Genomic DNA, 12,870 nt, shown 5'->3' on the forward strand with positions numbered 1-12,870 from the left:
CGTTATTATTTCTAACAAAATAAATTCACATAATTCACTTTCTAGAACAAAAATTGAATTATGCCTCTTTTTCTACCTCAAAATCCTTCAATTATCGACAGAATAAAGTCCAAGCTCACCATGGCCTTTCGCTGCCAGGCTACGTGGAGCCAACGTGGTATGGCAGAGGCAAAAGAGAATGGACTTTGGACTCAGACATTTCTGGGATAAAATTCCTGCTTTACCCCTCACTGGCCAGGTGCCAGGGACACAGAGAGGTTGGAAGAGGCGACCCTTCCGGCTTTTGAAGCTCCTGAGATATATATGTGTGCCACTTATTTTATTGGGTATCTTATGCCATACTTTCTTACATTCAGGAGATCTTCCTTTAGACACATGCTGAGAAGGTCTGAGAGGGATAGGACAGGCGAGGCACACGAATCTGGATTCCCATCAATGCCCTTCACGTCTTTCCCACTCAGCCAACACTCTGCCTTGCATCTTGACTGCCCAGTGAAATTAAAACAGGATCTGGGAGAAACAACCAAATGGCAGAGGGAAGCCTGAGAGATTCCCCAAGAGCCGTGGTCTCACTGATTCTGACAGCTGCAGGCAGGTCTCTGGTGTATGGCCTGGATGTCCTTGTTCAGGGGTTGGCTCCAGACACAGACTGGATTCCCAGCCACCCAAGTGATTTTTCAAGAAGACCATGCATCTCTCCAAGGACTTTGCCATCAAGCCCTCAACCACAATTTAGCCAAGGACACCTACTAAAAACAGATACTCACACTTGGTCTTAGCCAGAAGTCTAAGAAATGATAAGTTCACCCTTTTAACATGTACAATTCAGTTGTTTTTAGTATATTAACAGGCTTCTGCAACTATCACCACTATCTAAGTCCTGAACTTTTTCATCAGCCCAAAAAGACACCCCGTACCCATAGGTGTCACTCCCCATAGAGCTGCCTCAGTCCCTGGCAAACTCCAATGTACTTTCTGTCTGTATGGTCATGATGCATTTTTAAAAGTGAAGAAATGCCACAACAGGATTAGAAAAATTGGGGAAGGGAGATTTAAGGTGGGGAAGACTTAAATAGGCTTCTTTCCCCATCTTATTTTAATCTGCTTGTTCCTCCAGGGTTGAATCCAATAGGTATAAACGAGGCCCTGGTTCTGTTTGGGTGTTGGCAAGTAAATTCACTGTGGGGCGTTCTCCCCTGACCATGTGCTAAACAGGAGGCCACAAAACAGCACTCAACCTAGATGCGAGGACCATCTAGGTCCTCACATTCTTTGACTCATCTCCCGTCAAAGGATGGAGTCTAATTTCCCTCTGCTTGAATGTGGGCCAGACTTATCAACTTTCTTTTAAATAATAGAATGTGGTAGTGAAGCTATGTGACTTCTGAAGCTAGGCATTAAAAGGATATAGCTTCTCTCCCTCTTTCTCTCTTCCCCACCCCCACCTTTCTCTCTGTTTTAGCCCACCAGACTGGGAGGGAGCCCAGGCTACATGGAGTACATCGCCGCCTACATACCCTAAGCTTGTCTCCAACTCTTACATAAGCTTTATGATCTAGATGCTTCAGTGGAAACGAACTCTTTTCTATGATTCTAGGAAGTGATTTGGTGGCCTGTAAATTCAGGAATTATTTACACTTATTCAGAATTTCATTGTCTTTAAGGAACTCTCTCATGATGCTGCTCATGTATAAATATATCTATATGACATATTTTTTCCTCAGAAAATTCAAATTACACACTGCACTAATATAGTGTGTAAGTTTATAAGATATTTTAACTCCATAAACTTCATGTTTTCTTTTTGTATTAAAATATATTTTATAATCGGGTCTCTTTAAGCCTATGCAGTGGGTTTCATTTTACCCATTTTTAAAACTGGAAACTGAGACACAGAGGTTTACCAACTTAATAGAGGCTGCCTGACTCTAAGTTAGGTTAACATTGACTCTGAGAAATCCAAAAGACCGAGCAAGAGGAAGCAGAAGTCGGGCTGAGCACTGAGTCCTGAGTGCTGAGGCTGGGTGACAGGGACACTGTTCCTGGCACATAGCTTCTGAGACTCTTGGGATCTCTGAAGAGATATGTATCTTTTATATGCTGATGAGGTGACTGGGGGCTGGAGGCCTCCACATATCTTCATGATGGGGGCTGATTGCCAGGAAGACCAAGCATGCCTAGAGTTGGAACTATCAGCCCCCACCTCCACCTCCAGGGAAGGGAGAAGGGCTGGAGATTGAGTTGAATCGCCAACTGCCAATGATTTAATTGATCCCCTTACATGATGACAGTTCCATCAAAACCCCTAAACAATGGGGTTTACCTCCCCAACTCCCCAACTCCACAGAGAATAGAAGCTTCTGTGCGTAAACCTCACCTATGTACCTCTTCAGCTGGCTGTTCATTTTGTCCTTTATAACATCCTTTATAATAAACCAGTAATAGTAAGTAAATCATGTTCCTGAGTTCTGTGAGCCATTCTAGCAGATTATCGGATATGGGGGTGGGGGATCCATGGAAGCCCCTGATTTATAGCCGGTTGGTCAGGAGTACAGATGCCAAACTGGGACTTGCAACTGGCATCTGAAGTGTGTTGGTGGGGGGTAGTCTTGTGGGATTGAGCCCTTCACTTGTGGGGTCTGTGCCAATTCCAGGTAGTTGGTGTCAGAATTAAACCGAATTGTAGGATATCTAGTTGGTGTCTGGAGAGTTGGAGAATTAGTTGATGTGGAGGAAAAATAAAAACCCCACACATTTGGTGTCAGAAGTGTGAGTCAAGGCAGAGTGCTCTATATCACATGCCCATGGGGGTAGAGGCTGGTTTGCCGGTTTCTACAACACAGGAAAGCTTCAAAAAACTAAACCTGACCCCGCAGTGAGCTGACCGAGAGTAATAACAACATAAAGGGGCCCCAGCACCCAGAGACGGGAAGAACAGGTACAGCTTTCAGAACACTCACTGTCAAAGTGGACAGAGGTGCCCCTGAATTAAAACAGTCATAAGCAAGAGTGCATAAGGAGATCCAAATACGGCCTACAAAGGACTTCTTAGAGCTAAGACACATGATTTTGTGAACTTAAGAAACTCAGTTTATCAGTTAAAGGAGAGTAGGGTCTCTACTGAGATCCAAATTTGCAGTCTGGGAGATCGGGTTCAAGACATGTCTCAAAACAAAGAGCAAAATTATAAAGAGATGGAAATCTGTGGGGAAAGATAAGAGAGGAGGAGGAGACGATGCAACAGATAAACGAAATTCCCCGATACTACTAAAACCCTGAGACCGCGGATGGAAAGGGCTCTCCGGACTCCAGGCTGGTCTAATGGGCATTTCCGGTAATAGTTCTGAACCCTAAAGATTAAAGAAAACTATCTCGTAAGTGTCGAGCGAAAAGCAGAAGATATTCACAAAGGAAAAAAATGCGACTGGAATCAGACCTTACACCTCTGCTCCCGAAAGATGACAGCGGAAGAGTACCTACAGAGAAGAGGCGGGCAGGACTGCGACCCAAGAATCCTCTATGCAGGTTCCAAAATACTTTTCATCTATTGAGGCAAAAGGAAGATAGTCTGGGATACCCAAGAACTCAGAGAAGATAACTCCCAGTGTTCCATCTGAGGGATCCACCTGAGAAAAGACTAACCAAACCACAACAACACCTAAAAAGAAAACACGAGAAGGGGGAAGAGGAAAGAGAGAGAAGACCGTGGTTAAGAACGTAGCCTATGACATTTTGGCACCTAAACGGATCGGGGTAGGGACTTGGGTAGCAGAGAAGGACTCTTGAAACCAAACGGACACCACCTAAGGGAATTCTAACCAATACTAGATTATCTCAACCAAATCTCAGCGAGTGGCGCAGGGAGTAAGTGTTTTCTGGGTTTCACCAGGGAACGTATCGGAGGGAAGGAAAGAAGAAAGGAGAAGCGAAAGTGTTCTAAAGGTCTCATCTTACTGGGGCGAAGGAGAAGAGGAAACAGATCGAGTTGCTCGGAGAATGGTCCACTTCAGCGGAGGAACAGTTCGTTATACGCCTCTGGTCATCAGACTAGGGAAGTTCATCACAAAGGAAATGGGGGTGATTTCTTAACCAAGCCTGGGAACTCAGAAGCTCTGAAAGAAAAGATGGATATATTTGACTATGTAAACATTAAAACGTTTTGTGTGACAAAGGGTATCATAAATAAAGTCGGCTCAAATGGTGGAGCTGGAAAAATATTTGTAATATAAATAATAGTCACCAACTGATACTGACGAACTCACTGTGTGCCAGGCCCCGTTTTATTTACTTTACGGATATTAACTCATTTGTGTCTAGATCAATGCTGTGAAGTAGGGAGGATAATGATGATGATGATCACTACATTACAGATGAGTAAACTGAAATACGGCCAGGTTAAATGACTTGTCAAGGTCACATGGCCAGTCAGAGGCCGAGTGCTGATGTGACCCTTGGCAGCCGGCCCCAGAGCTAGTGCTCTTAATCACTTCTAAGTGCTTAAGCCAAAGGCCAATGGACACTATATAAAGAGCTTTTATGAATTGACCTGAACAAGACAAACAGCCAACACAGACATGGACTTAGCCTATGAATAGGCCATTTACAGAGGAGCAAAAACAGATGGCCGGCAAACATATGAAAATGCCCTCAAATGCAACAATGGTCAGAAAAATGCAAATTAAAGGAGCAATGAGATGTCGGTTTACATCCATCGGACTGACACAAACGAAAATGAGCAATAATATCAAATGTTGGCAGGGATATGGAGGAAAGGGCGCTCTCATACATGTGAAGGTTTGTGGCCATTTGGAAAAGCAATCTGGCAACATCTGTTAAAACTGAAACTAAACATACCCTTTGACCCATAATCCCTGTCCCAAAGAAATAAACACAGAAGGATGTTTGTTGGAGCTGTGTGTGTGTGTGTGTGTGTGTGTGTGTGTGTGTGCGTGCGTGCTAGAAAACTGGCCACATAGTGAATGCCCATCAAAAGGAAAAGGGGGAATGACTGAATGAATTATGCAACATCCACCCTATGTACATTTTAATAAAATAAAGTCAACCTGGCAGCCCGCTGGCCCAAAGGGCTGGCATATGTGTTTTGGTGAACCGTCAGTGTTTTTATAAATTCCTGCAGGCTTCTGAGTCTGAGACCCCTGCAAATGTTTTCATTAGACACCAAGTCTGCCCTCCAAAGGTCCACATATGCGCTACATGTGAAGTATTGACATTTGGCGGGGAGGGTGTTGGCGAGGATGCGGAAAAATCAGAACCCTCATATACTGCTAGTGGGAATGTAAAATGATGCCACTGAGAAAGTTTGGCAGTTTCTCAATAAGTTAAACACTGAGTTACCATGGGACCCAGCCATTCCAAAAGAGATGAAATAGATGTTCGAACAAAAACTTGAACACAAATGTTCGTAGCATCACTCTCCACAAGGGCCCAAAGGTGAAAACAGCCCAAATTCCTATCAACAGATGAATGGATAAACAAATGTGGTCTGTCCATACAATAGAATATTATTCAGCCCTGAAAAGGAATGAAGCACTGACACACGCTACAATGTGGATAAACCTGGAAAGCATGATGCTGAGTGAAAGGAGCCAGTCACAAAAGAACTCATATTACATAATTCCATTTATAAGAGATATCCAAAATAGGCAAATCCATAGAAACAGAAATAGTTAAAATGGTGAATTTTCTTGTTATGTTTTATCACGATAAGAAAAATTATTTTTTATCATAATAAGAGGACGATTAGGGGGAAAGAAGTCTAAAAGGGCAACGGGGCAATTGAGAAACACTGAGATAAAGACTAGCCTTAGCCTGTATCTCAACACGTTAAAGATTGTCGCCCTTAAATACCTAAATAATTCACCGTTTTTGCTTTTTTAAATAGTGAGGGATCTTGTTGGCCCTTGAGGTAAGCCACTCCCCTCGCCTCTTTCTAAACCAGGATTTGGGGTATGTTATTTCACAGTCCACGAGGCTTTGAGTTTAATCACTCTTGCCAACTTCCGTCTGACTCTGTGTTACTTGGGATCTTCTTAGATGCAAAAAATCAAGTATGCGCTCAGGCTACCTGAGGTAATGAAAGTTCTATAAGCAATCCCAGAGAAGTGAGAAAGGTCTGGAACTGTCAAGCCTCAGAGAGAAATGAAACACAATGTCTTAAATCAACTGCAAAATGCCATCTGCTAGAAGGTGTGTCATTATTTTATGAACCACAAAGAAAGGAAAGCAGTACCCACAATGTAACTACGGCATACTTCTTTCTTATCATTTCAAAATTTCATTTGATATTTTTGGTCTCAGGTGTGTTTTTTTTCCCCCCCGTATCACTCTTGTGCACCTATAAAAGGAGAAATGTAACTGAAATTAGTTGATTAAGGTAATCCTACTGCAACTTCATGTGTAGATTTAGACTCTCATCATCACTTTTCGGCACTCTCTAAGGATTTACCTGTTCTGGACATTTCACATCACTGTCATCCTCTGTGCCTTAAGAAGGCTGGTGATGCAGCATTTCTTAAAGGACTTAAAGGCCATGGGCGCTGGGTTCTTACACGGGCAGTAATCATGTAGGCAGGGGTGCCTCCTTTTGACTCCTCCTATGGAATGTTGCCGAACATGTCTGTTCCTCGCCCCACCTCACCCCTCTCCAACCCTGGGGTTCTCAGGAAGAGAGTGCGCCACTGTTTCCCCAAGCCATCAACACCTATTCTGTGCCTTTTGATCCCAATGCTCTTGGTGTACGCCTACCTACAGGCGATGTCAATCACTGCTGCCTCACCGAAAGCAAAAATTAAGATACCACCTATTGTTAGACATATCTCAAGATGTTAAAACGGTGAAGAAAATAAAGAGATGATTTCACCCACATCGATGAAAATGGTATGCCAGAAAAGAGGAGTTCTAGAATTGTCACCATTCTCATGATGTGGTTTTGCTCCGCTGTGGCTCTGACTTCTGATTCGCTGTCTTCTCCACTTCATGGCTTTTGTTTAATCATAGTCTCTGCAGACTATCTTCTTTCTGGGTCTCTTGGCTTTGGCACAACTCCAGCGGAAGTGTCTGTTTCTTGTATGTCTTGTGTTCAAACTTCCACAGAGGACCCTGATGGATTGTTGTCACTGTCCAGGTTCATCCCTAATGGGCAGAGGATATGATTGTATCTAATAGTCACTATCTAACTGTAGTGCATTGAATGGTGATGCCCAAAAGGTAATCCCCACGGTCTACCCCGAGGAAACTCACTTAGGAATGGGACTTACCTGGATAAAGATGTAATTACCTTTCGGATCCCAAGATGAGATCATCTTGGATTATGAGGATGGGCCCTACATCCAATGACCAGTGTCTTTAAAAGACACACAGAGAGGAGAGGCCATGTTAGGATGAAAGAAGAGATTAGGGTGATGCAATTATGAGCCGAGAAACGCCTGGAGCCACCAGAAGCTAGAAGAGGCAAGAAAGGATTTTCTCTTAGAGCCTCTGGAAGCAGTGTGGCCCTGCCGACACCTCGATTTCAGATTTCTGGCTTCCAAAACTGTGAAATAACACATTTCTGCTGTTTTAAGCCACAAAGCATGTGGTAATCTATTACGACAGCCCCAGGAAATGGCTACGGAGTATAGCGTGCCCGTCTGGGCAAAGCTGATGTACAAGGCTGCATCATGGGCTGCCAGCCAGCCTCTGGATGAGCTCCTTGGGTGTGAGCACCAATAGCTGGGCTAGTCCACTGAAGCCAAAATGATGGTGACATAGTGTTTGGGAAATGGACTTCTCTTCCAGTAGCATAGAGTGGTAAGAGGGATTGTAATTGGCTTTGAAATACTTCTCCACTCTGGCCTTTATGGGTCTAAAACAATCATTTGTCTTCAAACGTAGTATTATTTTTCTCATGAACATTAAATTGAAAACAAATTAATCCCCATTATGCTCTAAGTAGTATCCTCGAGCCTGCACTTGACCCTGCTGGCTTACCAAGTGACTTCATGGATACTTCCTGAAATAACCACGTTCCCCTAACGTCATCAAGATGGCTGCAGCTTTCCTGTCTATCGTTGGACTTTACTACCTGTCTATTGTCACGGAGGGTCCAATCAGAATGCTTCTTCTCTTCCACACTTTCGTAGCACCCTGTACTTTTTTTCTTTACTGCATTTGTCACAACGTTAATTAAGTGATTTTCTGCATAATTGTTTATTTAACCTCAATCTTTGCCACCACACTGTGAGCTTCGCAAGGACAGAAACTAAGGGACTATCATTTCCTCAGTGTCTTACATGGTGTCTGACACGCAGTAGGCACACAATAAACATCTGTGGAATAGATGAATAAATGAATCGCATGTGACTTGGCGATGGAGGGAAAGGAAAACCTGGATCTACAAACCGGAATCTAGAAGACAATGAAATAAACGGAAGTTCTTTGTAATAATACACTCCCAGTGTCCCTTCGAGGGGGCTATAGAGAATGCACACCATGGACCCACCAGAGTTTCCTTCTAATACGTTTTAAGAGTTTCCACTTCGCATAGCTTTGACGTTTGTCATGTTGTTTATCATCATTCTAGTTCCCACACTTCTTCATTAAAGACAGATGTTTGCAGAATACATGATCCTCAAAGGCTACATGGCAGCTAGAACAGCCTCATGCCCTTGAACGGAATACACATCACTCTAATGATATTGGGAGGGATGGCGCACAGAGAACTTGGCAAAGAATATCGCGATCACTACTTTCTGAAAATGGCCCTCCTGCAAGTGACTGTGTCCTTCAGAGGTGACTGGCTTCTGACTCAATGAAAGGTGTGAATCTTGATCGCTTTAAGGCAGCCACGGTGGTCTCGTTCTCCTGGCCAAGACATTGCTGTAGGCTTAGAGACGTGACCCAACTCTGACCAGGAGGATGCAAGGGGAAGTCTTCTAGGGATGTTTTTTGGAAAATTTCTCAGCGATTCCATTTCTAGGTATATGCCCCCCAAAGAAGTGAAAAATTGGTTACTCAAACAAATTACGTGTGTAGGTACGTTCACAGCAGCAATGTTTACAACAGCCAAAAGGTGGAAACAATGCAAATGTCCATCGACGAACAGGTAAACAGAATGAAATATTATAAAAATGAATTAAGTATTAATACATCCCATAATGTGGATGAACCTCGAAAATATGATGCTAAGTGAAAAAAGTCAAACAAAAGGCACCATATTGTATAATTCCAATGATATGAAATGTCCAGAACAGGTAAATCCTTAGAGACAGACAGCAGATCCGTGGTTGCCCAAGGACCAGGGAGGAGGGAATGGGGAGGGACCGTTTGGCGAGTATGGGGGCATTTCCTTTGGAGTGATGAGGCTGTTTTAGAACTAGATAGAAGTGATTGCAAACATTGTGAATGTTCTAAGTGCCTCTCAACTGTTCACTTTAAAACGTGGTTCATCTTATGTCATGTGAATTTCACCACAATCGAAAAAAGGACCTTTGGAAATTTTTGCCTAAGGATGTGATGCTTGGGGCAGCTGAGTCCTTTTGCACTGTAAGGAGACAAGCTAAGGGTAGAGCAGCACATTAAATGATGCCAAGTGGAAAGATGGAAAGAATCTTGGCTCTTGATTACGTCATTGACAAGTTCTGAGAATCTGATCTCTGCCCTTCTGATTATGCAAGATAGCGAGTGCCCTCTTTGCCTAAAGCCATTTCTAGTTGGTTTTTTTCTATTACTTGCAGCCAAAACTACCCTAACTGACACAGACTTCAAAGTTGTGAAAAAGCAAGGCAAAGGGATCGCCTTGTAGATAAATAGCTAATGATGAATTCTCGATAGCAGTTAATTCTCACGGTTAGGCAAGGATTGTGTGCACGCATGCGTGTGTGAGGAAGAAGGAAAGAGAGATCCACATGCACACTCCCTGTCGTCTCTAGTCAGTCTTAGTATTTCAAAAACAGGATGGATGAGCATTAGGTGCAACATTAAAATAATTATAGAGTTGTCAGCTCTGAGTACTATAGGCAGGATGGAATCACTGGCCACACCACTGAGTTTGTGTACTTTCTCTTGGGATTTGAGAGTTTAGCACCTAACACTGAGATGAGTCCCAACATTGTGGAAAACTCGGGCTTTCTCTGTGTGAGATGTCAGTTCTATGCAGGGAAGGCGAGCACTTTCCTTTTCGAAGTCAGCTTGACTTCTCTGCATCACTAGGCTGTGACTGGGAGAAAAGAAAGCAGAGAAAGGTGAGTGGTTCTCTCTCCACCTTTCCCTCACTTCTCCATGGTTCTGGAAAGCCCTGCCTCATAAGGTTCCTGCTCTATCTCACACACAGAAAGTTTTCAGGAAAAGGATAATGCAGCTGGGTGGGTTTTTACAAGGGCATTTATGGGCTAATGTTAGGGATTAACACTTAAGCTGATCTTGCTCTTACAGTATTTCTTGGCATTTAGGCCTAAGTCATTGTGCAATGTGAAAACTCTGAAAATAAATGACTTAAAGTTGCCTACAGTCAAAACCTGTTTCACAGCTGATGGATTAAGGAAAATAGATCTTTATCTATGTTAATTAAGGTGCTACATTTGTACATAAAGGTTGCAGGGAACTAACCATATGACAATGAATTGAGATTTATTCCTCTGAGAACATCTAATCAGGGATATGGAATTACATCCCTCTGTCTTCACGTCTTGTTTGTGTATGTGCGTGTGTGTGTGTGTGTGTTTTTCACTCAGCTGAGAATTCATACATTCAATGGGGCCTGTCTAGAAAGAGGTGAGTTGTTTATTCCAGAAGTCTTGAAACGCCTGGAATGTGAGGTATTTCCAAAACAATGAGTAAGTGTGTCAAAACAAAACACGAAATCCCGCTGACTGTCAGAGGGCTGCCAATATGAGGACATTTGGGTTAAATCTAAACTACTGCCCGAGGTCCTGGAGCGGGGTGGGTTCTGCCTGGGAGCCAGATGTGCAGAAAGGAAGAGGAAAACAGAATAAAAAATTGTTCTTTGAAAATTGCCCTTCCAGGTATCCTTATCTGCTTTAAAACCTGTTCATTTCTAATCTTTTCTATGGATTCCGGGGGATAATTTAAATACGCACAAGATTGGTTAACACAACCAAAGCCACAGGACCCAGAGCACAGGGCTAGGTTCTGGTTTAAAAACCTGAAAAACTGAAATCTCTAACTACCGAGGAGGAAAACATTAAAGAAACATACGTTGTTTATTAATTAGAAGCATGGATGAAAATAAGTTACGGCTTAGCCATAAAAATCCAAAGGAGGGTGTGATCACTTTTCAAAAGAATATGGTTTCTACATCGTTTCAGCCTTAAGAAGGGAAGAGATTCTGACACACGCTACTACATGGAGGAACCCCTAGGACATTGTGCTAAGTGAAATAAGGCAGTTACAGAAGGACACATATTTATTATATGAGGGACTCAGAAGAGTCAAATTCACAAACACATAAAGTAGAATGGTGGTTTCCAGGGGCTGGGGGCAGCGGGGGAATAATGGGGAGTTAAGTGTTTAATGGAGACGAAGCTTTAGTTTTGCAAGATGAAAAATTCTGGAGCTGGATGGTGGTGATGGTGGCACAGCTATGTGAATGTACTTCATGCTACGAAAGGGTACACTGAAAAATGGTTAAGATTAAAGTCAATTTCATTATGTGCATTTTACAATTAAAATTATTTTCTTGAATTTAATGGACAAAAAGAAAGAATATGGTTCCTATCCATACTAGGAGTGTTCTATGTCTTGACTTGGGGCCTGGGGACGTGGGCACGCTCACTTTGTAAAAACCCATTGTGATTTCCATACTTATCTGTATGCTAGTTCACGCCAGTAAAATTTATACTATGATTATTTCTAAGCAATAGCTAGGCAGGCAGACAGCTCGCTGCCATTTAAAGGAGTATATACTTTATCCAAAGGCAGAAGCAGAAGTTCAGGAAGGAGCTTGTAGTGGGTCGAATAACATCCCCGCCAAATCCATGTCCATCCGGAACCTCAGAATGTGGACTTATTTGGAAACAGTCCCTTTGTAGATGTAATTAAGGTGAGGATTAAGATGAGAAGGTACAGGATTAGGGTGGGCCCTAAATCCAATCACCAGTGTCCTTGTAAGAGGCAGAAAAGGACAGAGACATGAGGAGAGGCCTTGACGATGAAGACAGACTGCAGCGTTGCTGCCACAAGCCAAAGAATGCCTGGAACCACCGGAAGCTGGGAAAAAAGCATGGAAAGATTTTCCCTTAGAGTCTTTGAAGCAGCATGGCCCTGCCGACACCTTGATTTTGGACTTCTGGCCTCCAGAACTGTGAGAGAATAAATTTCTGATGTTTTAAGGCACTCAGAGATAATTTATTTTGGCAGCCCTAGGAAACAAACACAGACATTGGGGCAAACAGGAGAGAAACTGTCTTCTTCCACTGCCTCTCAAGAGACCTAACAAAAGAGGTGACAGAAAATGCCGCGATAGCATAACTTGGTCACTGACTGTCATCCTTCTGGTTATTTTTGTCTTTCACTCTTGAATTTCTCTTTCATTCTTCCTTACGACTGTCAGAACTTATATATATATATTTTTTCGCCCTTGCTATAAGCTTCTCCCTCTTTTATTTCCAAGTAAATTTTCCCGAAGTAAAAATGAAAATCTGGAAAAATCCCACCAGCAATCTAGATTGAACCAAAAGCAGGTATCTTCTTAAGGCTACCTGTTAATATATTTCATGCAGGATTCTTATTTTTACATGACAAACTTATGACTGGCAGCACTATTACCCTAAATGTTGTATACGTTGGCTGGTTAAGAGTCATTTCAAAGAGGGAAGCATGAGCCTATTTTTTCATATCATTTGATGACAAAAG

This window comes from Pteropus vampyrus, unplaced genomic scaffold (assembly GCF_000151845.1).
Source record: "Pteropus vampyrus isolate Shadow unplaced genomic scaffold, Pvam_2.0 Scaffold23, whole genome shotgun sequence".
Classification (NCBI taxonomy): Eukaryota; Metazoa; Chordata; class Mammalia; order Chiroptera; family Pteropodidae; genus Pteropus; species Pteropus vampyrus.